A 27385-nucleotide genomic window follows, 5' to 3' on the forward strand; every position below is an offset into this window, starting at 1 on the left:
AGTGCTCTGCACATCGTAAGCGCTTAACAAATACCAACATTATTATTATTACTATCAGCCTCAATCAATCCATCCAATGGTATATAGCGAGCACTTACTGCGGCAGAGAACTGCATTACGCACTTGGGAGAGTACGGTTCAAGAGAGTAGGTGGACACAGGCCCTGCCCGAAAGGAGTTTCGGTCTAAGGGGAAGACGGACATTAAACTGTCCGTGGGGTGAACATCCAGGGCTTAAAGGGTGCGGATCTCCAAGAGCGCAGGTGCTGCAGAAGGGAGAGAGTAAGAGAAATGACGGCTCTTGGAAGAGATGTGATTTTAATACGGCTTTCGAGACGGAGAGAGTGGTGGACTGGTTGTATATGAAGGAGGAAGGAGTTTCAGGCCGGAGGGAGGATGCGGGCACGGGATCGGCGGCGAGAGAGATGAGACGAGCGGGTTTTTAACAGAAACTGAACAGACGGCAGCGGGGTTGTCCATTTTTTACACTGCCGCGTCAATCTGAGAGAAGTGGGAGAGAGTGAGGAGGGAGCAGTGACCGCAGAGCGGTTACCACAGCTTCTTCCAGGACCCTGCCATCGTCAAACCCGGCACTTCCACCCCGATTCCCGCACGGTATCCCTGCCGTCGATCAGCGGTGGGACGGACGGGAGAGAGCAGTGAAGGAGGTGAGAGGGAGAGAGAGAGAAAGAGGAGCTCTGGGAAGGTCAAAAGAGTTACATATTGATTTATTCATTCATGTGTATTAATGGTGGCCTCCCCCTCTAGACTGTGACGGGGAATGTGTCTGTTTATTATTCTGTTATACTCTCCCATACGCTTAGCACAGTGCTCTGCGCACAGTAAATGCTCAATGAGTACGACTGAAGGAATGAATGCAGAATTATTGGCAGAAGTGCACCAGGAGTCAGAAGGATCAGGGTTCTAAATCCAGTTCCTCCACTTGACTGCTACGTGAACTTGGGCAAGTCACTTAACTTCTCTGTACCTCGGTTCCCTCATCAGTAAAATGGGGATTAAGACCGTGAGCCTGTGGGACACGTGGGACAGGGACCGGGCCTAACCCGACCAGCTCGTATCTACCCCAGGGCCTAGTACAGCGCCTGGCACACAGTAAGGGCTTAAATACCATAATAATAAACAAAAATGCAAGAAACATCCAGCACGCGCATCGGAGTCGGGGGGCGGAGGGCCAACCAATGCGGCTCGGTATGCCACATTTCTGGCCGGTGTGTGTCAAGTGCTGGCAAGACCCGTCAGAGAGCCAAATAATCAAAATGACTGAGGATCCCCCAAGGAGAAGGGGACGGTAATTGGCCGTGAGGCTTCTTCCGTACGCCAAGCCTTGTTTTTCTTGTCAGCCCCGACATCTGGTGGTTGTCTGCCCTTCTTTGGAAAGGCAGAAGAAAGGAGTATATCTGAAAGATTTTCCGTTGATGTTTATTTACAAAGAATAACTTTTCCACTACGAGCTGCTGCTGAACCCTAACCAATTTGCCAGAGGAGATCTCCACGTTCTTCCCGTCCCGAGAAATCTTTACGAACGAGACATGCTCACCTGCCTGGACTTAGGGACTAAGTCACTAGATGATCTTTGAGGTCTTTCGCATCATTACACTTAACGGACAAAAAACCACAGCCTCTTCTTTCTGGGAAACCGGCAGAAATCTAAAGGCAAATGCCGCTTCGCGAAATAAACGCAATACAGGCCGCTAGGCTGCGAGCGGCTTTCCGGCATAACCATCGACAAATGTCTTTAAGCCTCGAACGCTAGAGAGGCTGACGCTTACGAAGAAGGCCTGTCAACTCTGCTGACACGTCTCCAAAAAAAGAAAGAAAAAATACTGACGCTTACTGGCCGTCACAATTTATAGGGTGTGACTTAAGCTCCCAAGGAAGTCACGGGATAGGACTTGAGCCATGAAAAACTTCCACTCTTGAATACCTCTGGCTCAGGCCACCACCTGTGGACTTAGCAGGCTCCCTTGAGCTGAGAGTCTCCTTTTTCTGCCAAATTCCACCCTATTTTTAGCCTGCGCGCCCCCGCGAGGTTTCGATGAGGTTAGAGAATTCCTATTTGATGATGATTTATGAATATTAAAAACTGGGAACGTTTGGCTTACATAAACAAAATGCTGTCATCGGGTACACGGCATTTTAAATTTCAATTTACAGAAAATGGCAGGGGAGGAGGTAGGGCTCTGGCACAAGGTGAGGTGGCTGGAGCCGAGAGGATGTGAAATTCACTGAGTAATGAGGCCGCAATGAACCTGGAGAGCGGGCTCATCGCCTCTGGCCCCCGGGGCCTGGCCGCTGAATAACCACATTATCCAGAAGAGATGGGTGTCTACCTTTTCTTTTCAATCTCCTGGGGTGGTAATCCACAGTCTCCGGCTGGCCTTTTATGGCCTTGAAGTCCTTCCTTTTAATAATAATTCTGGTATTCGTTAAGCGCTCACTATGTGCCAGGCACTGTACTAAGAGCCGGGGTGGATACGAGCAAATCCGGTTGGACGCAGACCCCGTCCCTCGTGGGTCTCACAGTCTCGATCCCCATTTTACAGATGAGGCAACTGAGGGCAGAGAGAAGCGGAGTGACTTCCCCAAGATTGCACGGCAGACAAGCAGTGGAGCCGGCATCGGACCGATCTCTTCTGCTCTCGGTCCAGTGTGTCTCCTCCTGTCCTGTTCTCAGAAGGCAGGCCGAAAAATAATGATAATGATGGTATTTAAGTCCTTACTATGTGCCAAGCACTGTTCTAAGCACTAGGGCAGATACAAGGTAATCAGGTTGTTAGAAGAACTCCTGCCATCTTCCTCCTCACTAAAAAACCCTCCCTTAACCTTCTCTTTTGGGGACTGAGCGGCCCCAGGTACGTCAACTTCTCCTCACAGAGCTCACGGCGCGCTTCTCTGGACCCTCTGCAGAGAAGCAGCGTGGCTCTGTGGAAAGAGCACGGGCTTTGGAGTCAGAGGTCATGGGTTCGAATCCCAGCTCCGCCACTTTTCAATAGTATTTATTGAGCGCTTACTATGTGCAGGGCACTGTACTAAGCGCTTGGGATGAACGAGTCGGCAACAGATAGAGACGGTCCCTGCCGTCTGACGGGCTTACGGTCTGATCGGGGGAGACGGACAGACGAGAACGATGGCGATCAATAGAGTCGAGGGGAAGAACATCCCGTAAAAACGATGGCGACTAAACAGAATCGAGGCGATGTACAATTCATTAACAAAATAAATAGGGTGATGAAAATATATACGGTCGAGCGGACGAGTGCAGTGCCGAGGGGATGGGAAGGGAGGGGGGAGGAGCAGAGGGAGATGGGGGGAATAGAGGGTTAAGCTGCGGAGAGGTGAAGGGGGGGCGGTAGAGGGAGTAGAGGGAGAAGGGGAGCTCACTCCGGGAAGGCCTCTCGGAGGAGGTGAGTTTTAAGTAGGGTTTTGAAGAGGGGAAGAGAATCGGTTTGGAGGAGGTGAGGAGGGAGGGCGTCCCGGGACCGCGGGAGGACGCGGCCCGGGGGTCGACGGCGGGATGGGCGAGACCGAGGGACGGCGAGGAGGTGGGCGGCGGAGGGGCGGAGCGTGCGGGGTGGGCGGTAGAAAGAGAGAAGGGAGGAGAGGTAGGAAGGGGCGAGGTGACGGAGAGCCTCGAAGCCTAGAGTGAGGAGTTTTTGTTTGGAGCGGAGGTCGATAGGCAACCGCCGGAGTTGTTTAAGAAGGGGAGTGACAGGCCCAGATCGCTTCTGCGGGAAGATGAGCCGGGCGGCGGAGTGAAGAATAGACCGGAGCGGGGCGAGAGGGGAGGAAGGGAGGTCGGAGAGAAGGCCGACACGGTAGTCTAGCCGGGATATAACGAGAGCCCGTAGCAGTAAGGTAGCCGTCTGGGTGGAGAGGAGAGGGCGGACCTTGGCGATATCGTAGAGGTGAAACCGGCAGGTCTCGGTAACGGATAGGACGCGTGGGGTGAACGAGAGGGACGAGTCAAGGACGACACCGAGATCGCGGGCCCGAGAGACGGGAAGGACGGTCGTGCCGTCCACGGTGATAGAGAAGTCTGGGAGAGGACCGGGTTCGGGAGGGAAGATGAGGAGCTCGGTCTCGCTCACGTCGAGTTTTAGGTGGCGGGCCGACATCCAGGCGGAGACGTCCCGGAGGCGGGAGGAGATGCGAGCCCGAAGGGAGGGGGAGAGGACAGGGGCGGAGATCTAGATCTGCGTGTCATCTGCGTAGAGATGGTAGTCGAAGCCGTGAGAGCGGATGAGTTCACCGAGGGAGTGAGTGTAAATGGAGAACGGAAGACGGCCGAGAACTGACCCTTGAGGAACTCCAACAGTTAAAGGATGGGAGGGGGAGGAGGCGCCGGCGAAGGAGACCGAGAATGACCGGCCGGAGAGGTAAGACGAGAACCGGGAGAGGACGGAGTCCGTGAAGCCGAGGTGAGATGAGGTGTGGAGGAGGAGGGGATGGTCGACAGTGTCAAAGGCAGCAGAGAGGTCGAGGAGGATCAGAATGGAGTAGGAGCCATTGGATTTGGCAAGAAGGAGGTCATGGGTGACCTTAGAGAGAGCGGTCGTGTGACTGTGGGCAAGTCACTTCACTTCTCTGTGCCTCAGTTACCTCATCTGTAAAATGGGGATTAAGACTGTGAGTCCCACATGGGACAACCTGATTCCCTTGTGTCTACCCCAGCGCGTAGAACAGTGCTCTGCACATAGTAAGCGCTTAACAAATACCAACATTATTATTATTATTATTATTATTATTCTCTCGGGCCTATTTGAAGTGTGTGGGGCATAACACTCTATTACAGGTTTGATCGATGCACGGCAGGGTTAGCTGCCCACTCTGACGTATCGTATTCCTTCTCGACCCAGCCTGGGACCATGTTGGCCGTTTTAAAAATAGCACTCCATTTCTGTCTGCTGCTCAGCTTCTGGTCACTGCCGATCTCGAGACCTTTTTCTGCTGTATTTGTGCTTAACCGATCCTTTTTCACCCTTGAGTGCTGTATCTCTTACGTTCCCATATTAAATCTATTTATTTATGATCTGTTTATATTAATGCCTGTCTCCTCTAGACTGTGAGCTCGCTGTGGGCAGGGATTGTGCCTGATTGCTGCTATAATGGACTTAGCTTAGTACAGTGCTTTGCACACAGTACATGCTCAATAAATACGACAATGAATGAATTGTATCCCATTTTTAGAGCTCCCTTTCTAATTTCTCAAAGTCACTTTGAATTTCACTGAATTTTGGAATCGGAAGAACCCGAAAATAAGTTTTCTTCAGGATACCATCCTCCAATTACAGCCAAAATCTGTTTTTCACTGTTTGTCCCCACCTGCTGTATCGCATACGCCTAGAGGACTCGAAGAGACGGGCGAGCCGCCTCACTCTGGATTGTAAAGCGGATTGTTCTAAAGGGGAAAGACCGTGCAACTTGTCAAAACCGCAGGAAAGAGGAACAAAGGTATTAAATGAAGAGCTCTGGCAAGGAGCTTGCAAATCAGGAAGTCAGAGGAAAATACACGGCGACGGGCTCCGTCTACATCAAATCCTTTTTCTGAGTGGAGACACCTCGGGCCTCTGTACATCATCTCGACCACGGAGCGATAAATGTTTCTGCCTGAAGGGTTGGGACGGTGGGTCCTAATTAACGGATCAGACATGAATTTTCATTGCTATGCTGCACGTACTGTTTCCCAGAAATGCACGTGGCAAAGCGGGTAATTGATTCTCCAACTGAAAGCCCCATCTCTCCAGTGTATCGGGTGTCAGTTCCCTGATACAGAGGTCACGGTGCACTTCTTGGAAACGATCTTACAGAAACAGCAAAAAAATAAGAAAGTTCACTTCTTCACTGCCTGGCCCAATTTCTGCTGACTCTTGCCAATCCGTCATCAAACCCATAAATTTGGTCAAACTTCTGCTGGCTATCACAAGATGATGATACTTTCCTCCCCCCCCCACCCCCCGCCGGGTAGGCCGACTTCTCTTTACGCAAGGCGGGCAATTCACCGTGAGCTCGGGCCCAAAGGGAACCCGGCGTGCCTTCGAGAAAACAGGACGGCCGACTAAGAAAAGTGGAACTTTACGTCTCGGGTGTTTTTCAATAATCCATCAACAAATGTAAATGTTACGGATTGATCTTCAAATACTTTACGTTGGAGGCAGAGTACATAAAAGGACGGTAAGCGAATAAATAATAGGAACATTTACCAAACGTAGGTAGCGTGGCTTAGTTCATCCATCCGATCGTTATCTATCGAGTGCTTACTGTGTGCAAAGCACTATACGAAGGGAAAGGGTCGATTTGGGAATCAGGAGACCTGGATCCTAGTTCCACCTCTGCCCCCGGCTTGCTGGGTGACTTTGGGAAACTTACCTTAATCTCCCTGGGCCTGATCTGTAAAATGGGGGTAAAATCCTTGCTTTCCTCCCTCAAACTGTGAGTCCCACGAGGGGCAGAGACTGTGTAGAGTCGGATTATCTCGCATCTACCCAACCGCCGAATAAGTGCATAATGAGCACTTAATAAATGTTAGAGTGATTCTTCTTATGTATTATTAAAAAATTGAGGTGCGCATACTCTGCCGGGTCAGGTGGCGGTAGTCTTGGAAGGCTAGGAAGGAAGTGAGCTTTTAAGATTTGGGAGATGGTATTACTTGGTAGAGGTGGAACGGCAGAGCAACTGGTTGAGAACCGGTGGGAGATGCTGAAGTCTGAGGCCATCAGGAGTTTCAACAATACTTTTGCTAGATTTTCAGGGGAAATGGGGCTTGAATGTGAAGGAGGGCAAACGTCATACCGTTTCTCCCAGCATCTTGTTACCGCTACTGGGAAGTCCACTCTCAGCTGACCCGGTAGTCAGTCAATAGGTCATTCGTATTTACTGAGCGCTTACTGTGTGCAGAACGCAGTACTAGGCGCCCGGGAGAGTACGATACAACAATATAACGACACAATCCCTGCCCACAACGAGCTCACAGTCCAGAAGGGAAGGCAGACATTGATATAGATTGCAGATGTGTACCTAAGTGCTGTGGAGTTTGAGGAAGTATTTGAGGAAGAATCGTGCCCCAGGCTGCAGGGAGGCCTAGTGATCTGTCAATCAATCAATGGTATTTACTGAGTACTTACTATGTGCGCAGCACTGAACCAAGAGTACAACGCAAGAGATTCCCTGCCCGGAATGAGCTCACAGTCTAGAGAACAGTCGCTGACACAGTGGAGAAGCAGAAGAGGAGATGGTTCTAATCCCGGCTCCGCCCCTTGTCTGCCGTGTGACCTTGGGCAAGCCACTCAACGCCTCTGAGCCTCAGTTACCTCATCTGTAAAATGGGGATTGAGACCGTGAGCCCCACTTGGGACCACCTGATTACCTTGTATTTACCCCAGCTCTTAGAACAGTGCTTGGCACATAGTAAGTGCTTCTCCCCCGATTAGCCTGTAAGCCCGTCAAAGGGCAGGGACTGTCTCTATCTGTTACCGATTTGTCCATTCCAAGCGCTTAGCGCAGTGCTCTGCACATAGTAAGCGCTCAATAAATACTACTGAATGATTGTCATCAATTATTGTTATGTCACCTAGAAGCAAAACGACCAAGGAGGGCATGGCGGGGGTGGGGGATAGTGCCAGTTTCGCAGGCTAGTGAATATTCTTCGGACACAGAGATTTCTTGATCCTATCTGCAGAGTTAGCTGGTAACTAAGTGGGTTACGGTAAAGCTGGCCAGCAGCACACAGATGCCAGGGGTTGCCCTTTTCCCATGATTTCACGTGGTCCCACGAGGGCCTAACCCTGACCTTACTTCTGCCTCCAGAGTCCCCCGACAGACTATCCTGCCAACCTTCTCCCATCCACAAGTGGAAGGGTGGCACCAGCGGAGCTAAGAGCCCGTGGGGCGGGGGAGAGAGAATTACAGCGGTAAAGAAGTACCCCGGAACCCAGAGGCCAGGAAAATGAGGCAGCTTCCACACAACAGCCCACTTTCACCACTATCATCTCCGTCAGAAAGAGTGTGGTTATTAAAAAAAAAACGACTTGCAGGGGTCAAACGGAGCAGCAGTGTGGCCTAGTGGATAGAGCACTGTCCCGGGAGTGGGAAGGACCTGCGTTCTGATCCCGGCTCTGCCGCTCGTCTGCCGGGTGGCCTCGGGCGAGTCGCTTCACTTCTCTGTGCTTCATTTCCCCTCGTCTGTAAAACGGGGATGAAGACTTTGGGCCCTAAGTGGGGTATGGACTGTGTCCAACCTGATTAGCTTGACTCTACCCCAGCACTTGAAAGTACAGTGCCTAGCACATGGTAAGCAATTAATATTATATATATATAATATATATATATGAGTGTGTGTGTGTATATACACATATACATATACACACACACAGACCCTCACACACCTTCATTTCATCCACTGTACAGTCCAACTATACCTAGTCCTTTACCTAGAGAAGCAGCGCGGCTCAGTGGAAAGAACCCGGGCTTGGGAGTCAGAGGTCATGAGTTCTAATCCCGGCTCCGCCAACTGCCAGCTGTGTGACTCTGGGCAAGTCACTCAACTTCTCTGTGCCTCAGTTACCTCATCTGTAAAATGGGGATTAATAATGATAATAATAATAATGTTGGTATTTGTTAAGCGCTTACTATGTGCAGAGCACTGTTCTAAGCGCTGGGGTAGATACAGGGTAATCAGGTTGTCCCACGTGAGGCTCACGGTCTTCACCCCATTTGACAGATGAGGGAACTGAGGCCCAGAGTGTTGAAGTGATTTGCCCACAGTCACCCAGTTGACTAGTGGCAGAGCCAGGATTCGAACCCTTGACCTTTGACTCCCAAGCCCGGGCTCTTTCCACTGAGCCACGCTGCTCAGCTCCACCTGGGACAACCTGATCACCCTGAATCCCCCCGGCGCTTAGAACAGTGCTTTGCACGTAGTAAGCACTTAACGGATACCACCATTTTTTTTTTAAGGCATGGCCTAAAAGATCACAATATTTTAAGATCTCAGCATAGGGACCAGGAGAAAGAGTGCTAGGATCTGGGGAAAGTACACCACCTTATCTTATATATGCCAATGGTGAAATTAGGGAACCCAAATGATACAGCTGAATCCAGGGCCAAAGAACAAAATATTACACCATCTACCTCTTACTGAAAACAAACCCGCAGTTTCCAAAGTTTCATCACCGCTTGTCAGATAAGAGCGCTCTGGGGGCTTCTCCAGTCCTCCTTATGGAAATGAATCTCTCTTTTCATACGTTGCATTTTTATTTTTAAACAACATTCACTGAATCTTGTATAATCAAAATAACAGCACTGTGCTGGTCAGCTGATGACAAGGGATTATTGTCTGACATACCGACGAAGCCAATCTACGTAGAGGATGCCAAAGTTAAATGCTTAACAGAGCTGTACCATATAAAAACCTTCTAGAGTTTAATCCATTGGCATATGTTTACTTCAGCAGTTAGCAGGAGTGTCACCTGCAATGGAGGAACCAACTACCCTCCCAGCTTCCTCAAATTCTCTACACATTAATCTAATGATCTGTTTCATCTGCCAAAGTCCTCACTGTACGCACCGTTGCACGGTGCGACAAGCTACTGAAACCAAATTTCGTACTAGAAAACTTTATCCTCTATTCTTCAAATAGTGCGTATCTGATGTTGGCATTTGTTCAGCGCTTACTATGTGCAGAGCACTGTTCTAAGCGCTGGGGTAGACACAGGGGAATCAGGTCGTCCCAAGTGGGGCTCACAGTCTCAGTCCCCATTTTACAGATGAGGGAACTGAGGCACAGAGAAGTGAAGTGACTTGCCCACAGTCACACAGCTGTGACAACTGAGCCACGCTGCCGTAGCTGCAGTTAGCGAAATCCATTCACTCATTCAATCACAAAATATAGATTTGGACTGTAGGGTGAGAATTCTATCATGAAAATAAAAAATTATAACAGCAAGCTATCACACAAATCCTCAGGCAATTCTGATTCAAAACATCCTGATTTTAGAAATGTGAGACTTCACAGACTTTCAAATAACAGCATGGCTCAGTGGAAAGAGCACGGGCTTGGGAGTCAGAGGTCATGGGTTCGATTCCCGCCCTGCCACTTGTCGGCTGTGTGACTGCGGGCAAGTCACTTCACTTCTCTGTGCCTCAGTTCCCTCACCTGTAAAATGGGGTGAAGACTGTGAGCCCCACTTGGGACAACCTGATTACCCTGTATCTACCCCAGCGCTCAGAACAGTGCTCGGCACATAGTAAGCGCTTAACGAATACCAACATCATCATAACAACAAATAACATGTTTTGAGTCTTTGCCATGGAAGCGTAATCACCTGATACTTTAAAACCATAAATTTTAAATTTTTACCTTCCCAAAGGCTCGGGATGTGAATGACTTATTGGGTAAGCAAATTTACTTAATGGGAAGCAACGTGGTCTAATGGAAAGAGCACTGGGCCCGGGAGTCAGAGGACGTGGGTTCTGGCTTCGGTAACCACTCGCCTGCTATGCAAACCTCGGCTAGTTAACTTCTCTGTGCCTCAGTTTTGTCACCTGTGCTTTGAGGATAAAATACCCATTCACCCCTCTCAAACTATGAGCCCAAGTGGAGCTGGAACCGTGTACGATCTCACAGTCTCGTACGCACCCCGTCGTCCAGCACGGTACTTATCACGTAGTGAGAGTTTGATAGATACCATTAAATAAATAGTATCGTGTGCCCAGTACAGTTCTCTGCACACACACGAGCACTTAACAAATAGGACTAAATAAATGTTTAAACCATCGTGCGGGAGAATGTATTTTCTAATATTTGTTCTATTTGCCTTCTTTTTGTTTCCCCAGTAGGAGTTCCCGATGACAACCACATCGCTGAAAAAGATTGAATCAAAAATTCCTCAATGGTTCCTCTTAACCTCTAATTTGTTCCACTCTGACCACCCCTATTGCATTATCGCTTCTCTATGATGCTGTAAAGGGAATTTAATTTAGAGATGCAGCGTGGCTTAGTGGTTTGGGAGTCAGAGGTCGTGGGTTCTAATTCCGGTTTCGCTACTTGTCAGCTCTGTGACTTTGGGCAAGTCACTTAACCTCTGCCCCTTGTCAGCTGTGTGACGGTGGGCAAGACACTTCACTTCTCTGTGCCTCAGTTCCCTCATCTGTAAAATGGGGATTAACTGTGAGCCTCACGTAGGACAACCCGATGACCCTGTATCCACCCCAGCGCTTAGAACAGTGCTCTGCACATAGTAAGCGCTTAACAAATACCAACGTTATTATTCTCTGTGCCTCAGTTCCCTCATCTGTAAAATGGGGATTAAGACCGTGAGCCCCACGTGGGACAACCTGATCACCTTGTATCCCCCAGCACTTAGAACAGTGCTTTGCATATAGTAAGCGCTTAACAAATACCACCAATTATTTTATTTATTCTCTGTGCCTCAGTTACCTTATCTGTAAAATGGGGATAAAGACTGGGAGCCCCAAGGTGGGACAACCTGATAACCTTGTATCTATCCCAGCACTTAGAATAGTGCTTGGCACATCAGTAAGCGCTTAACAAATACCAACATTATTATTATTATTATTATTATTATTATTATTATTAAGAGGAGTGAACAGAAACAGAGGCCAAGAAGCTACTTTAAGGTGTCATGAAATCCTTACCCAACGTGGCACAGCTTTGGACTCCTGGAAGACAACAGAAGAGGACAAAACAAACTTGCGTCTTTGACCTCAACTGTACTCTTCCAAATGCTCAGTACGGTGTTCGGCCCACGAGAGGGACTCAATAAATACTATTAATTAATTGGCCATCAGCCTGGGGAGGCTGCTTCTGAGCGGGCTTCAGGGCGTGATTCTGAAGTAGATTCAGTTCACCAGCCAGTGCAAAGAGCAACAAATCAGGAGACTCTTCACGTACCCAGAAGCAGCATGGCTCAGTGGAAAGAGCCCGGGCTTGGGAGTCAGAGGTCATGGGTTCTAATCCCGGCTCTGCCACCTGTCAGCTGTGTGACTTTGGGCAAGTCACTTTGCTTCTCTGGGCCTCAGTGACCTCATCTGTAAAATGGGGATGCAGACTGTGAGCCCCATGAGGGACAACCTGATCACCTTGGATCCCCCCAGCGCTTAGAACAGTGCTTTCCACATAGTAAGTGCTTAACCAATACCAACATTATTATTATTATTATTATTATTATTATTGAACACCGGGCTTTTCAATTATGCTCGCATACAAAAATCACTACCTGTACCTTCAAAACAACAATGATGATGATACTTGTTAAGCGCATACTATGTGTCATGCGCTCTTCTTAGCTGGGGTAGATACAAGCTAATCAGGTTGGACTAGGTCCCTGTCCTACATGGGGTTCGCAGTCTTAATCCCCATTTTACAGATGAGGGAACTGAGGCCCAGAGAAGTTAAGGGACTTTCCCAAGGTCACACAGCATTCACTCATTCATTAGTATTTATTGAGCACTTACTATGGGCAGAGCACTGTACTAAGCGCTTGGAGTGTACAAATCGGCAACAGATAGAGACGATCCCTGCCCAATGACGGGCTCAACAGTCTAAACGGGGACAAACGCCATTCAGCAGGCAAGTGGCAGGGCCGGGATTAGAACCCAGGTCCCAGACTCCCAGGCCCAGGCTCTATCCACTAAGCCACGCTGCTGCTCATCTTCTAGCACTATGGGCAAATACAAATATTCACAACAAGTCCAACATCCAGACTTAAAAACTGTAGCCCAAAATTGTCTCCTTTCCCTCCCTGTTCCCTTTTTAGTCTCGGTTCCCCGTGTAACTGCCAAGCTCCTTTTTTTTACGGTAACTTTTTTATGGTTAAGCTTTTTTTAAGGCTAACTCTGTGCTAGGCACTGTAATGAGTGCTGGGGGACATACAACCTAATCACTACCCACGGCCCACATGGGGCTCACTGTCTTAATCCCCATTTACAGATGAGGCGACTGAAGATCAAGAGGTCAGAAAGAAGACAAGTGGCAAGGCCAAGATCAGAACCCAAATCCCACCGATTCTCAAGCCCGTATTCTACCCACAGGGCCACACCGCATCTCTAGAAGCTTTGACGAAGGCTGACAATTAAGTCTCTAAAAGGGCAAGGCGCGGAAGCCGGCAGTCTTGGCGGGAACTTTTGCTCCCCTGCCCCCGACCCTCTCTTTTTCATTCATTCATTCAACCATACTTATTGAGCGCTTACTGTGTGCAGGGCACCGTAGTAAACACTTGGGAGAAGACGATACAACAATATACAGTCACATTCCCTGACTCTGCTGACAAGAATGCAGGACTTGGGACTTTCAGGAAAGCCTCCTTGGTTGTTGAGCCTGCAAATCCGCTTCATCTTCCCCACTCGGCCTAATCACCGGAAGCACGTATAACGGGAAGCCCCGACCCTCTGCGTCGGAATGGGTTTATGAAGCATATAATATCCTCTCCGTTCCTCCTCCGTCCCCCACGTCGCTTTCGTTTGGAACACGTAGGTCATACACCCTACCCAATTTCCCCATTCAAAAGACACACCAGAGTAAGGGGAGATGAAAACTGTTGCCGAAGGATGATGAAATCCAAGATCAGAAGTTTCAAGTACATGCCTTCGCTAAGTCTTCTCGGGAACGTTTAATCTGAAGGGGAACTGAGCGACGGCGTTTGACACTTGTGTTTTCTTAGCCACGTAGCAGGGAGGGACACCAATCCCAGGGCTGGGAAAGGACAGTGCACCATAAAAATGCAATTCGAATGTCCGTCTCCCCTTGTGATAATAATAATGACAGCACTTGTTAAGTGCTTGCTGTGTGCCCAGCACTGTCCTAAGCGCTGCGGTAGATACAGGTCAGTCAGGTTGGACACCGTCCCTGTCCCACATAGGGTTCGCACTCTTAATCCCCAGATGAGGTGACTGATGCCCAGAGAAGTGAAGTGACTAGCCCAGGGTCACACAGCAGACACGTGGCAGAGCCGGGATTCGAACCCATGACCTCTGACTCCCAAGCCGGGGCTCTTTCCACCAGCCACGCTGCTTCCCTACACAGGTGCGTATGGGAAAAGGAGATCGCCCTTTGTCTCACAGGATAATAAAAAAGTGAGTTTCAGACGGTTTCACGTTGCCAGCTAAAGACACGGAACCCCCGCACAATGGATCCGGTGGGGCCCCCTGTCAACACCTGGATGAACGGCCATCTTGGGGCTAAATGACTGGGACGTGGGCGAGTTTGAACTTGTTTTCTTTGGGGACTTCCTTCTGCCTGTGGTCACGTTCCTGAGACCGCGAGTCTCTGAAGTCTGCCGCTCCCTGAAATGGGGTTCCCTATGAGATTAACCGGAGAGCGTGCGTGAGTTTGTGTGGGGTGGGGGAAAGGACGGAGGGAGGGAGGGAAAGAGGGAGAGAGAGAGAGAGAGAGAGAGACTGTACCCAGGCTGACAGTAAGACATTAATCATTCATTCAATCGCATTTATTGAGTGCTTACTCTGTGCAGAGCACTGTACTAAGCGCTTGGAAAGTACGATTCGGCAACAGCTACCCATCATCACCCACGGGATGAATGTCATTCTGAGATTCTCGTGCACACTTTTTTTTTTTTAAGGCATTCGTTAAGTGCTTACTCTGTGCTGGGCACTGTACTGGGGTAGATACAAACTAATTGGGTTGGACGCGGTCCGTGTCCCACTTGGGGCTCACAACCTTAATCCTCGTTTTACGGACGAGGGAACTGAGGCACCGAGGAAGGGAAGTGACTTGCCCAAGGTCACACAGCAGACCAGTGGCAGAGCTGGGATGAGAACCCAGGTCCTTCTGACTCCCAGGCCCGGGCGCTATCCACTAAGCCTCGTTGCATCTGTAGGTAAATCTTAATGAAGATCGTTATTACAGCTACCTTCTGCTGCTCAACTCAAAGGATGGGAAGAGCTGCCGGTCGCAGGACCCTTCATACGTCTAGCCGACATATCAGATGTCAGTCGAATCCCGCTTTGCCACGAGTCCCTCTATCCCACTGAACTTCCCAGCTATCAGGGTTCACGGTACTTCCTTTGCTTGCCTTCACAGAGCGTATATACCCTTTCTACTCTTTCTTTATCTTATGGTATCGTTTATTATCGACAATAATGATGATAACGGCAATTGTTAAGCATTTACTATGTAAGCGCTGGGGCAGATACAAGGTAGTCAGGTTGGACACGTTCCCGGTCCCACCTGGGGCTCGAAGTCTTAATCCCCATGAGGTAACTGAGGCACAGAGAATGGAAGTGCCTTGCCCAAGGTCACAGGGCACAAACGTGGCAGAGTCAGGATTAGAAACCACGTCCTCTGACTCCCAAGCCGTGCTCTCGCCATTAGGCTTTTCCAATAGCCTCAAATTTATTTTTTGGTTCAACTAAAGATGAAACTTATTTTCTCAGTGCAGCCGAGTAAGGATGTATGAGTAAATATCAACAACTTTGCTTCTTCGTGGGATAGGTCCTGTTCAGCGCTTACTATGTGCTAAGCACCGTTCTAAGCGATGAAGTAGATATAAGTTAATCAAATCAGACAGTCCCAGTTCCACTTGGGGCTCACATCTAAGAAGAAGGGAGAACAGGTAGGTGAATCTCCACTTTTACACCTGAGGAAACTGAGGCACAGAAACGTGACCTGCCCGAGGTCACACAGCAGGCAAGCCAAAATTTGAATCCAGATCCTCTGACTCCCAGGCCCGTGCTCTTTCCACTAGGTCACGCTGCTTCTCTTCCGATTTCCTCAAATTTACTTTCTGATTCACCTACAAATGAAACCTATGTTCTCAGTGCAGCCAAGTAAGGAGGTATGAGGAACTAAAACCAGCTTTGTTTCTACACGGAATAGCTTGTTATCCTAGTCCAAAACAGCAGTAAACCTTTTTCTGCCATTATCACGATATGACATTATTTTCTGCTCATGAAAACTTCCATCGGTAACTTGTGCTGTAAGGTTTCCCTCACTCAAATAATGATTTTCCTTAGTGGGATGTTGATAGCTTGGGGAAAACTATAATGTCAAAATATCTGTCTGCTTTAGTTCTCCTATTTAATAATATTACCTAACTACTTTGGTCTGCTACTAATGCTGAACGAATTTCAGCTTCGAATTGATTTTTTTTCATCCTTTTACTGACACCCTAGAGCTCTACAGCCCGGGCTCAGTGGAAAGAGCCCGGGCTTGGGAGTCAGAGGTCGCGGGTTCTAATCCCCGCTCCGCCGCTTGCCAGCTGTGTGACTTTGGGCAAGTCACTTCTCTGGGCCTCAGTTACCTCATCTGTAAAATGGGGATTAAAATTGTGAGCCCCACGTGGGACAACCTGATCACCTTGTGTCCCCTCAGCCTTAGACCAGTGTTTTGCACGTAGTAAGTGCTTAACAAATACAACCATTATTATCATTATTACCGTGGGTCTTCAAATAATGAGCACTAGATTCAAAGCTTGTCGTAGGCAAGACCAATTCCGTTATACTGTACTCTCCCAAGTGCTTAGTACAGTGCTCTGCACACAGGAAGTGCTCAAATCAGTCGACCATATCCACTGAGTGCTTACTATGTTCAGAGCACTGTCCTAAGAGCACGATACCACAGAATCAGTAGACACGTTCCCGGCCCACAGCGAGCTCAAAAACACAAATGAGTAAGTGCTCTTCATGCCTAATATCTGCTTCCTAAATATCCATCCTCTCAAAGTTTCAAGTGCTTTCTGTAGGAGGGGAGCTCTCAGACTCAACCATTCACATAAGAACATAAGTACGGTCATTACTAAGTCGCCGTTACTAAATCAGGCCAATGATTCATCCAATCCCATATTCTGTCTCCAAAAGTGACAAACAGATGCTGCATTCATTCGATTGGATTTATTGAGTGCTTACTGTGTGCAGAGCACTGTACTAAGCAGTTGGGAGACTACAAAATAACAGTACCCTCGATTCTATTCATCGTGATTATGTTGTCTGTTTTTGTCCGGCCGGCTCCCCCGATTAGACCGTGAGCCCGTCATTGGGCGGGGATAGTCTCTCTCTGTTGCCGAACTGTACGTTCCAAGCGCTTAGTACAGTGCTCTGCACATAGTAAGCGGTCAAAAAATACTACTGAATGAACGAACAATAGACCGGCACATTCTCTGCCCACAACGAGCTTACAGTTTGGAGGGGAAATCTGGAGATGCTTGAAAGAGCTGTGTGAAATTGCCCTCCTGGTTATCCGCGCTAATTGGTTAAGGATGCTTCACTTCACACCCCTAACTTCTCCTCTCTATACTCCAAAGTTTCCCTCGACTGCGAATTAATCCAAGCTGCTCTTAAACATACTGTTATTTTCAACCCGTACACTTTTTGAGAGTAACTGATTCCAGATGCTTATCTCCTGCAAGTATTCACCCCTACTATCACTGTGTGCTACAATTTTTGGCAAAGTTTGGGTTAATTCAGAACCAGTGGGAAATACAGGCCCTCCTGACTTAGATTTTTTTTTAATGGTACTTGCTAAGCGCTTACTATATGCCATGCACCGTCCTAAACGCTGGGAAAGATACAAGACAATCACATTAGCCAGTTCCTGTCCCTGTCCCACGTGGGGCTCACCTAAGTTGGAGGGAGGAGGATTTCATCCCTATTTTACAGATGAGGTAACCGAGGCACAGAGAAGTTAGGTGGCTTGCTCAAGGCCACACAGCAGACAAGCGGCAGGTCTGGGATCGGAACCCCGATCCTCTGACTCCCAGGCCCAGGTCCTTTCCACTAACAGTAATAATAATAATAACGTTGGTATTTGTGAAGCGCTTACTATGTGCAGAGCACTGTTCTAAGCGCTGGGGGAGATACGGGGTCATCAGGTTGTCCCACGTGAGGCTCACAGTTAATCCCCCATTTACGCTGCTTCCCATCCATCACCTTGACGAGGGTAAGCCTTTATCTTCTACAAAAAGTGTAAATAAAAATCAATCTGCCCATCAACTCTACGGGACTAGAAACAACCACTGTAATAATAACGTTGGCATTTGTTAAGCGCTTACTATGCGCAGAGCACCGTTCTAAGCCCTGGGAGAGATACAGGGTAATCAGGCGGTCCCACGTGAGGCTCACAGTCTTAATCCCCATTTTACAGATGAGGGAACCTCCGACTCCCAAGCCCGGGCTCTTTCCACTGAGCCACGCTGCTTCTCTACAAGCGCTTGGAATGTACTAAGGCCTCGAAGGTGGGGAGAGTCGTGGTCTGTCATATACGGAGGGGGAAGGAGTTCCCGGTCACAGGGAGGAGGTGGGCAAGGGGTCGGCAGCGAGATAGGGGAGATCACGGTACGCTGGAATGCTGGTGACGTTAGAGGAGCAAAGTGCAGAACACTGTACTAAGCGCTTGGAATGTACAATTCGGCAACAGATAGAGACCATCCCTGCCCAGTGACGGGCTCACAGTCTATCAGGTTGAACACAGTCCCTGTCCCACATGGGACCCCCGGTCTTAATCTCCACTTTACAGGTGAGGGAACTAAGGCCCAGAGAAGTTAAGCGACTTGCCCGAGGTCACACAGCAGGGCGGAGCCGGGATTGAAACCCAGGTCCTCTGGCTCCCGGGCTCAGGGCTTTTCCAGCAGGCCTCTCTGCTCTCCGACTGGACCACTGCATCGGCCTCCGAATTGGTGTTTCTGCTTCTAGCCTCTGCCCCGTCCAGATCGTTTTCTCCTCAAAAATCATCAATGGTCACCCATTCCTCTGCCCAGCAAAATCTCCTGACTTCTTGCCCTTAATGGGTTCTCTCCCTCTTACTCATTCACTCTCCTCCCGCTACACTGCGGCTCCACTTCTAGCTCCTCTGAAGCTCACCCACTCACTAGGCTTCCCTCTCTCCCAACACTGACCTCTTGCTCCACTTCTCCTTTGCCCGGAACTTCCTCCCCTCCTAACCCACCAGACGACCGCCCTTCAAAGAGCCAGTCTCGCAGCACGTAGGTCCATGTCTGTCATTTATTTACGCTCACGTCTGTCTCCCCCTCTAGACTGCAAGCTCGATGGGGGCAGGAAATAGGTCTGTTTATCATTATTCCGTACTTTCCCAAGAGTTTAGTTCAGTGCCCTGCACACAGTAAGCGCTCCATAAATACGACTGACTGACTTCTCGACTCACGGTTCCTCCAGGAGCCCCCTTCCAAGAAATAGCCTTGATCCCACCAAATATCACCTCGGCCCTTACGCACCAGGAGCACTTCTATACATTCCTTTACAAACCTTATTATTTAAGCATTAACTGACATACATATCTCCTTCTCCTTCCTCCTTCTATAAATGATTTTGCCGTTCTGTCTTCCCCGCTAGATTATAAACTCCTCGACAGCAGGGCTCAACGGCAAGAGCCCGGGCTTGGGAGTCGAAGGTCGTGGGCTCTAATCCCGGCTCCGCCACTTATAAGCTTTGTGATTTGGGGCAAGTCACTTAACTTCTCTGTGCCTCAGGTACCTCATCTGTAAAATGGGGATTAAGACTGGGAGCCCCTCGTGGGACAACCTGATTGCCTCGCATCTACCCCAGCGCCTAGAACAGTGCTTTGTACATAGTAAGCGCTTAACAAATACCATCCTTTTTTAATTCTATTCTACCTCTATTGTACTTTCCCTAGCGCTCAGTACAGTGCTCTGCACAGAGGTGGCACGCAATGAATACTAACGATCGGTCAACTACAGAGCCTTTACCGGGCCCTTGGATGAGGAGACAGAAGTTACCCTTTTCCCAGCTCCTGGACCTTCTCTGGGAATTCCTCAAATTTATACCGATAGGGCCTGGATTTATGAGACATTATTCAGTCCGCAGACAAAACTAAACAACTCCTGATTTATCTCCTACTCTGAAAAGACCTTTTTTTAATGGTATTTGTTTAGCGCTTAGTACGTGTCAAGCACTGGGGTACATACAAGTTTATTAGAATGGACACAGTCCCTGTCCCACATGGGGCTCCCAGTCTAAATTCATTCACTCATTCAATAGAATTTATTGAGCGCTTACTATGTGCAGAGCACTGTACTAAGCGCTTGGAATGTACGAATCGGTAACAGATAGAGACAGTCCCTGCCCTCTGACGGGCTTACGGTCTAATCGGGGAGACGGACGGACAAGAACAATAGCAATAAATAGAATCGAGGGGATGAACATCTCATTAAAACAATAGCAAATAAATAGAATCAAGATGATGTACATCTCATTAACGAAATAGATAGGGTGATGAAAATATATACAGTTGCGTGGACGAGTACAGTGCTGAGGGGAAGGGAGAGGGGGAGGAGCAGAGGAAAAGGGGGGAAGAGAGGGCTTAGCTGAGGGGAGGTGAAGGGGGGGTAGAGAGGGAGCAGAGAGAAAAGGGGAAGCTCAGTCTGGCAAGGCCTCTTGGAGGAGGTGAGCCCTCAGTAGGGCAAAGGAGAGGATTTAATCCTCATTTTAAAGATTAGGTAACCGAGGCACAGATCGTTAAGTGTCTCGCCCAAGATCCAGAGCAGACAAGTGGTACAGCCAGGATTAGACCTCAGCCCTGAACCCTTTCCATTAGGCTAAGCTGCTACTCTTGAAATGAACCTGAAATACATACACATGAAAGAAGGATGTCTGAAGGATTACCGTGAACATTATAATCCCTGCTCAAGAAAATGGGCAGAGTGAGAAGAAACAATTCACAAGTTGTGACTTCACCACACACATGGGATACCGGCAACCAACGGGAAGGGGGAAGGATCAGATTTTTGCCAGGTAGCTGCACATACTTCATGGATTATGTTAGAGCCATTCCCAAAAGATGTGAATTTGGGGCAAATTATCCCTTTGAGGACCAGCACATGATTAAATCAACAACTCGTGGTGCACAGAGAAGCCTCAAAATGGCACAAAGAAGCCAATACATAGATTATCCCGAATATCTTGGAAGCTCTTTAAAAAGGCTACAAAAGGCTATTGTAGGAACAAAACAAAAAAACACCTCACTTTCAAATCCACTATTAAGGTAATTCAAGGACACATTTTTTGATGCTGAGTTGCAGTGCGAGACAATAAAAGCTATGAGATGGGATTCTTTCCCAGAAAGCCTATAGCAAGCTATGGACATCCCTAGTAACATTCTACTAGTCTATATTTATTTCACCAAAAGAAAGGTATAATTGAGGTACAAAAATCTCCCTAATTAGCGGTCCAACTGGACACTTTCCTGTGGACAACAGGACTTCTCTCAAAAGAGTTGTACCCACACACTCACTGACACTTCTTTTCCATGTTCATCACTCAATGTATCCATCAATCAGGTATCTACCGAGCGCTTACTGTGTGCAGAGCACTGCAGTAAATGCTTGGGAGAGTACAATATAACAGAGGTAACAGACCTGCTCCCTGCCCAATTTTATCTAAATTGAAAGTGCTTGGAGAGCTGGACCATGACATCTCTATGTTAAATACTTCCTCATCCTCTTGCTGGAAGGAAGTTCAAAGTAAATTCAATCCAATTGTATTTTATTGAGCGCTTACTGTGGGCAGAACACTGTACTAAGTGCTTGGGAGAGGACGATACAACAATAAACAGACACATTACCTTCCCAAAAAGAGTTTACAGTCTCTGGCGGGGGAGCAGGCATAAATATAAATTAATATTAATTAAATTACAACTCAGAAATTTAGTAAATATGAATTGATGTTTCCGAACTTCAAGAGACCCCTTTTCTTCTCTTGGATAACCACACTTCTTGGGGCCAATATCCAAAACAAACATAAGGGATTTAAATTGCAAATAGGAATATGGAAATCTAAAATATTGGCTAAAAGAAATTTCTGATCTGGCTAATTTACAAGATGATTTGGAAGATCTTCCCTCCAACTAACCTGTCTCCTTCCCCAGCACAGACCTGTCCTTCAATTGAGGCTTATCAAAACAGAAAGCCTTTAGAAGCCAATGAGTGAGATGATACTTTAGTTCTTTGTATTGAGAACTTACTATGTGCCAAGCACTGTGCAAAGCATTGGGAGTAGACAGAAGACAATCAGATCTGACAGGGTCCCGGTCCTATATTGAGGCTCATATTCTAAGATGGATTGAAGGCCAATCTCTTCCAAGAGGCCTTCCCTGACTAAGCCCTCTTCTCCTTTTCTTCAGCTCCCTCCTGCATCACCCTAACTTGCTCCCTTTATTCATCCCCCGCTGCCAGGCCCATAATATTTACGTACATATTTGTCGTGACAAGCAGCACGGCTTAATGGAAAGAGCACACGCTTGGGAGTCAGAAGTTGTGGGTTCTAATCCCGACTCCGCCTCTTGTCAGCTGTGTGACTCTGGGTAAGTCACTTCACTTCTCTGTGCCTCAGTTACCTCTTCTGGAAAATGGGGACTAAGACTGTGAGCCCCACGTGGGACAACCTGATTACCGTGTATCTACCCCAGTGCTTAGAAGAGTGCTTGGCACATAGTAAGCAATTACAAATACCCTCATCATCATCATCATCATTTATTTCTATTAAAGTCTGCATCCCCCTCTAGCCTGTAAGCTCGCTGTGGGCAGGGAATGTGTCTTATGCTGTAATCTCCCAAGTATTTAGTGTAATGCTCTGCACACAGTATGTTCTCAATAAATACGACTGACGGAGAACAGGTATTTTCACGCTCATTTTACAGAGGAAGAAACTGAGAAGTCACGTGACCTGCCCAAGGCGACGCAGCAGACGAGTGCCAGAGTCGTCACTGGAACCCGGGTTTCCAGTGCCACGTTCTTTCCTCCTGGAGGAGACGGGATTTCACGAAGGTTTTGAAGATGGGGAAAGCTGTGATCTGGCAAACTAGAAGGGAGAGGGAGCTTCAGGCTAGAGAAAAGGTGGGAGGCAAAGGGTCAGAGGCAGTTATGATTATGATAGTATTCGTTAAGCGCTTACTATGTGCCAAGCACTAAGCCTGGAGTAGATACAAGCTAATCAGTTTGTCTGACGTGGGGCTCACGGTCTTAATCCCCATTTTACGGAGGAGGGAACTGAGGCACAGAGAAGTGAAGCGCCTTGCCCAAAGTCACACAGCAGAAGAGTGACGGAGCCGGGATCAGAACCCACGTCCTCTGACTCCTAAGCCCCGGCTCTTTCCACTAAGCCACGCTGCTTCATGAGGCACAGTATTTAGGCGAGCTTGAGAGAAACGAAAGAGTGTACACTGGGAAGAGAGTGGACAAGCAAGCTGAGTGTGATGGAGTGACCTCAAGTCAAGGGTCAGGACTTTCTGCCTGACATGGGCGAGGAGTGGGGAACCACTGAAGAACCTGGAAAACATTTCTAGAATGTATTTATCTTAATGTCTGTCTCTCCCTCTAGACTCTAAGCTCATTGTGAGCTGGGAACGTCTGCCGACTTGGTTGTATAGTACCTTCCCAAGTGTTTAGTACAGTACTCTGCACATAATAAGCATCAGTAAATAATAACAACAATAATTATGGTACTTGTGAAGTGCTTACTATGTGCCTAGCACTTGTCTAAGCGCTGGGGTAGATGCAAGTCAGGTCGGACACAGTCCCTGGTCCCACATAGGGCTCACACTCAATTCCCATTTTAAAATGAGGTAACTGAGGCCCAGTGAAGTGAGTTGCCCAAGGTCACATAGCAAACATGGGGAAGAATCAGGATCAGAAGCCGGGATCTCCCGGCTCCCAGGCCGGTGCTCTACCCACTAAGCCACAGTGCCGATGATGATCACTTCAGAAAGATGATCGGGGCAGCAGAGTAAAATACGGACTGCAGAGAGGTGAGAATGGAAGGCAGGAAGACCAGTGAAGAGGCTGACTGTCATCTAATCGTACTATGACGAATGCCGGGTCCGGGACCGATTCAGAAAATTCAGAGCAAGTTATCGATATTATTATTATTATTGTATCTGTTAAGCACTTACTTTGGGTCAGGCACTGTACTAAGCGCCGCGGTGGACACGAGTGAATTGTGTTGGACACAGTCCCTGTCCCACGTGGGGCTCACAGTCTCAATGCTCATTTTACAGATGGGGTAACTGAGGCATAGGGAAGGGAAGTGACTTGCCCAAGGCCACACAGGAGACAAGTGATGGAGCCAGGATTAGAATCCATGGCCTTCTGACTCCCAGGCCCGCGCTCTATCCACTACGCCATGCTGCTCCTCTAAACCGAAGACGGAACGTATGTCTGAATGCAAAAAAGATAAAGGAACAGTGAGGGACAGTGTTGTTGAAAATCACTCACCTCGCATATTTTAGAAAAGAATATCTCAAGACCATAACCTTACACGATTTTGCGACGCGCGGCGGGTTGTACGCAGAGTCAAAGTCTGGATGGCTTGGGGAGAGGAAGAGAACGGTGAGGTTTCACGTCACGGGTCATAATTTGCTTCTCCCGGCTCCGCAGCATAAAATAACAAACCGGGAATCTATTATCTCCAATACGGTTTAAAAGATAAACTTTTCAAAACTGGCGATCTGTCCCGAGAACTAAAATAACTGTCCAGGAATTACTACTTAGATTATACAGCTACATTGTACGCAGTGACAACATGATTTATAAGCTTATAAAAGCAGAGAGCCGTGCTAAAATTAGTTCACTGGAAGTACTAAACCGAAAGAGAAAAAATCCCATTCTATTCTTAACTACCAGTAAGCAAGACCGTCAATTTTTGTATCGAATCATCTGCGGTTTTAAGGTATCCGTTAAGCACTTAGTACGTGTCAAGCCCCGTTCTAAGTGCCGGGTAGATACGAGGGAGTCCGGTCGAACACGGTTCCCGTGCCACGAGGGGCTCACGGCCCGAGTAGGAGGGAGAGCGGGCATCAAATCCCCAATTTACGGCCCGGAGCAGTTAGGCGATTTGACCAAGGTCACACGGCAGGCAGGGGGTCGGCGCTGGGCTTAGACTCCCAGGCCGGCGCTCCGTCCTCTACACCACTCCGCTTCCCAGTCCGATGGCTAAGAAATATTTTAACTTGGAGTAAGTCCCACCTACCACCTCCACTGTTATAGTACAACACGAAACCAGGGAACCTCTAGCCTCGGGACAATAGTCATTGGCAACAATAACTCCTTATATTTTTCACAAAGAGTTCTACCACTCCACACAACGGAGCAAGGCCTCCACAGAGGACAAAGTTGAAGTGTGGGTTGGTCTTCCCCTTTTCCCTCTGCTCCCTCGGCTCCCTCTGTGCCTCCCCTTTCCTCCCCCTCTCCCTTCCCCTCCCCTCAGCACTGTGCTCATTCGTCTATATTTTTATTACCCTATCTATTTTGTTAATGAGGCGCACATTCCCTGGATTCTACTGATGGTGATTAAGTTGTCTTGTTTTTGTCCGTCTGTCTCCCCCCATTAGACTGTGAGCCCGTCACCGGGCAGGGATGGTCTCTAGTTGTTGCCGAATTGTACATTCCAAGCGCTTAGTACAGTGCTCTGCACATAGTAAGTGCTCGATAAATATCACTGAATGAATATGTGCTGTGGGGATGGGAGGGAGGACGAATGAACGGAGCAAATCGGGGCGATGCAGAAAGGAGAGGGAGAAGGAGGGAAGGGCTTAGGCAGGGAAGGCCTCTTGGAGGAGATGTGTTCCCTGGGGGCACTGTAGTCTTCTCCCTCTGTGTCCGATCGCTTATCCGGTACCTACCCCGGGCTTAGCATAGTGCTTAGCACATAGTATGTACTCTGCAATCACAATTGTTATTATTATTATAATAATAATGGCATGGCCTGGTGGATGGAGCACAGACCTAGGAGTCGGAAGGTCAGGGGTTCAAATCCCGGCTCTGCCACGTCTTCTGGGAGACCTTGGGCAAGTCACTTCACTTTTCTGGGCCTCAGTTCCCTCATCTGTAAAAATGGCGATTAAAACTGTGAGCCCCGTGCGGGACAGGGACTATATGCAACCTGTATCTTAGCTTGTATCTAAACCAGTGCTTACAACAGGGCTTGACACACAATAAGCGCTTAAAAAGTACCATAATAATAATTATTATTATTAAGGGCCCGATTTCCAAAGCAGGCTCCGGCCACTCGTCCGTTGTATGACCATGGGCAAGTCACTAAACCTCTCTGTGCCTCAGTATACTCATGTGGAAAATGGGGATGATTATTAATAATGATAATAATCGTGGTATTCGTTAAGTGCTTACTATAAGACCAAAGCAACTTCATTCACTCATTCATTTATTCAATCGTATTTCTTGAGCTCTTACTGTGTGCAGAGCACTGTACTAAGCGCTTGGAATTTACAATTCGGCAACAGATAGAGACAATCCCTGCCCAACAACGGGCTCACGGTCTAAACGGTGGAGACAGACAACAGAACAAAACAAATAGGCAATAAGGGAATATAACGGAAGAACCATTAGAAAGTTTGCAGATTACGGCAGAGGACAGGACTTTCTGGAGAAAGTACATCCGTGGAGTCGCTATGAGTCGGAAACGAATCGACGCACCTAATAATAATAATGCTATGTGCCAGGCACCGTACTAACTGCTGGGGTAGATGCAAGATAATCAGGTTGGATTAAGACTGTGAGATCCATGTGGGACACGGACTGCGTCCCACATTTCTGATTCTCCCCAGCATTTTCTTGGTCCTTCCGGACGCTGCCATAGAGTGAACTAAGGACATAAAGACGACAGTTGACGACGACCCCACGTTCCTTTTCCCGAGACACAGTAACGGGGGGGGAAGGAGGTTCACAGAGCACTTCCCATCACGTAGTTGTAGTTGGGAATATTCTTCCACACATACCTTACCTCGGTCTTTTTTTAAGGTACTTATTAAGTGCTTACTACGTGCCGCGCACCGTACTAAGCGCTGGGATAGATATAAGATGATCGCTTTGGACAGAGTTGTCCCCCATGGGTCTCAGTCTAAGTGAGAGGAGAAGAGGTACAAATTGGAGGGAGGAGTTAACCCCCATTTTACAGACGAGGCACAGAGAGGTTAAGCAACCCGCCCGAGATCACACAAAGGGTTACTGATGCCACAGTTCGGCGTCAGCACTGGGCTGGAGGTGCTTCAGCCAGGAATGGTCTTCCGACCGAGAAGCTGCCTGCAGGAATTGCTTTTAGTGACAGGGGTTCGCGCAGCTTCGCTCTCCTGACCCCGTCAGTCGGGTAGCTTCCTGAGGCACCGAGTGCGAGTAACAAGCCAAGGGGGAGAGGTGTGGCAAGTCGGGAACTGCATGCAAAATGCTAACTCATACACGGACCTTCATTTCCTTCTTCCTCCTAGCTCAAATTTACTAGTCTCCCTAGATAGACTGCAAACTCCTTGAGGGCAGGTGTAGTGACAACTAATTTGAATGCACTCTCCCAAGTGCTTGACATAATGTTCTGCATACCGAAGGCACTCAGTAAGATCGACTGATTGCATCTCGCATCTC

General features: G+C 48.3%; 1 protein-coding gene across 8 annotated transcripts in view; it reads right to left on the reverse strand.

The window, feature by feature from the left end:
* SBF2 (SET binding factor 2) overlaps positions 1-27385 on the reverse strand; it is a 474020-nt gene that overhangs the window by 414173 nt on the left and 32462 nt on the right. The gene's annotated exons all lie outside the window — the stretch shown is intronic.

Source organism: Ornithorhynchus anatinus, chromosome 3 (genome assembly GCF_004115215.2).
Source record: "Ornithorhynchus anatinus isolate Pmale09 chromosome 3, mOrnAna1.pri.v4, whole genome shotgun sequence".
Taxonomy (NCBI): Eukaryota; Metazoa; Chordata; class Mammalia; order Monotremata; family Ornithorhynchidae; genus Ornithorhynchus; species Ornithorhynchus anatinus.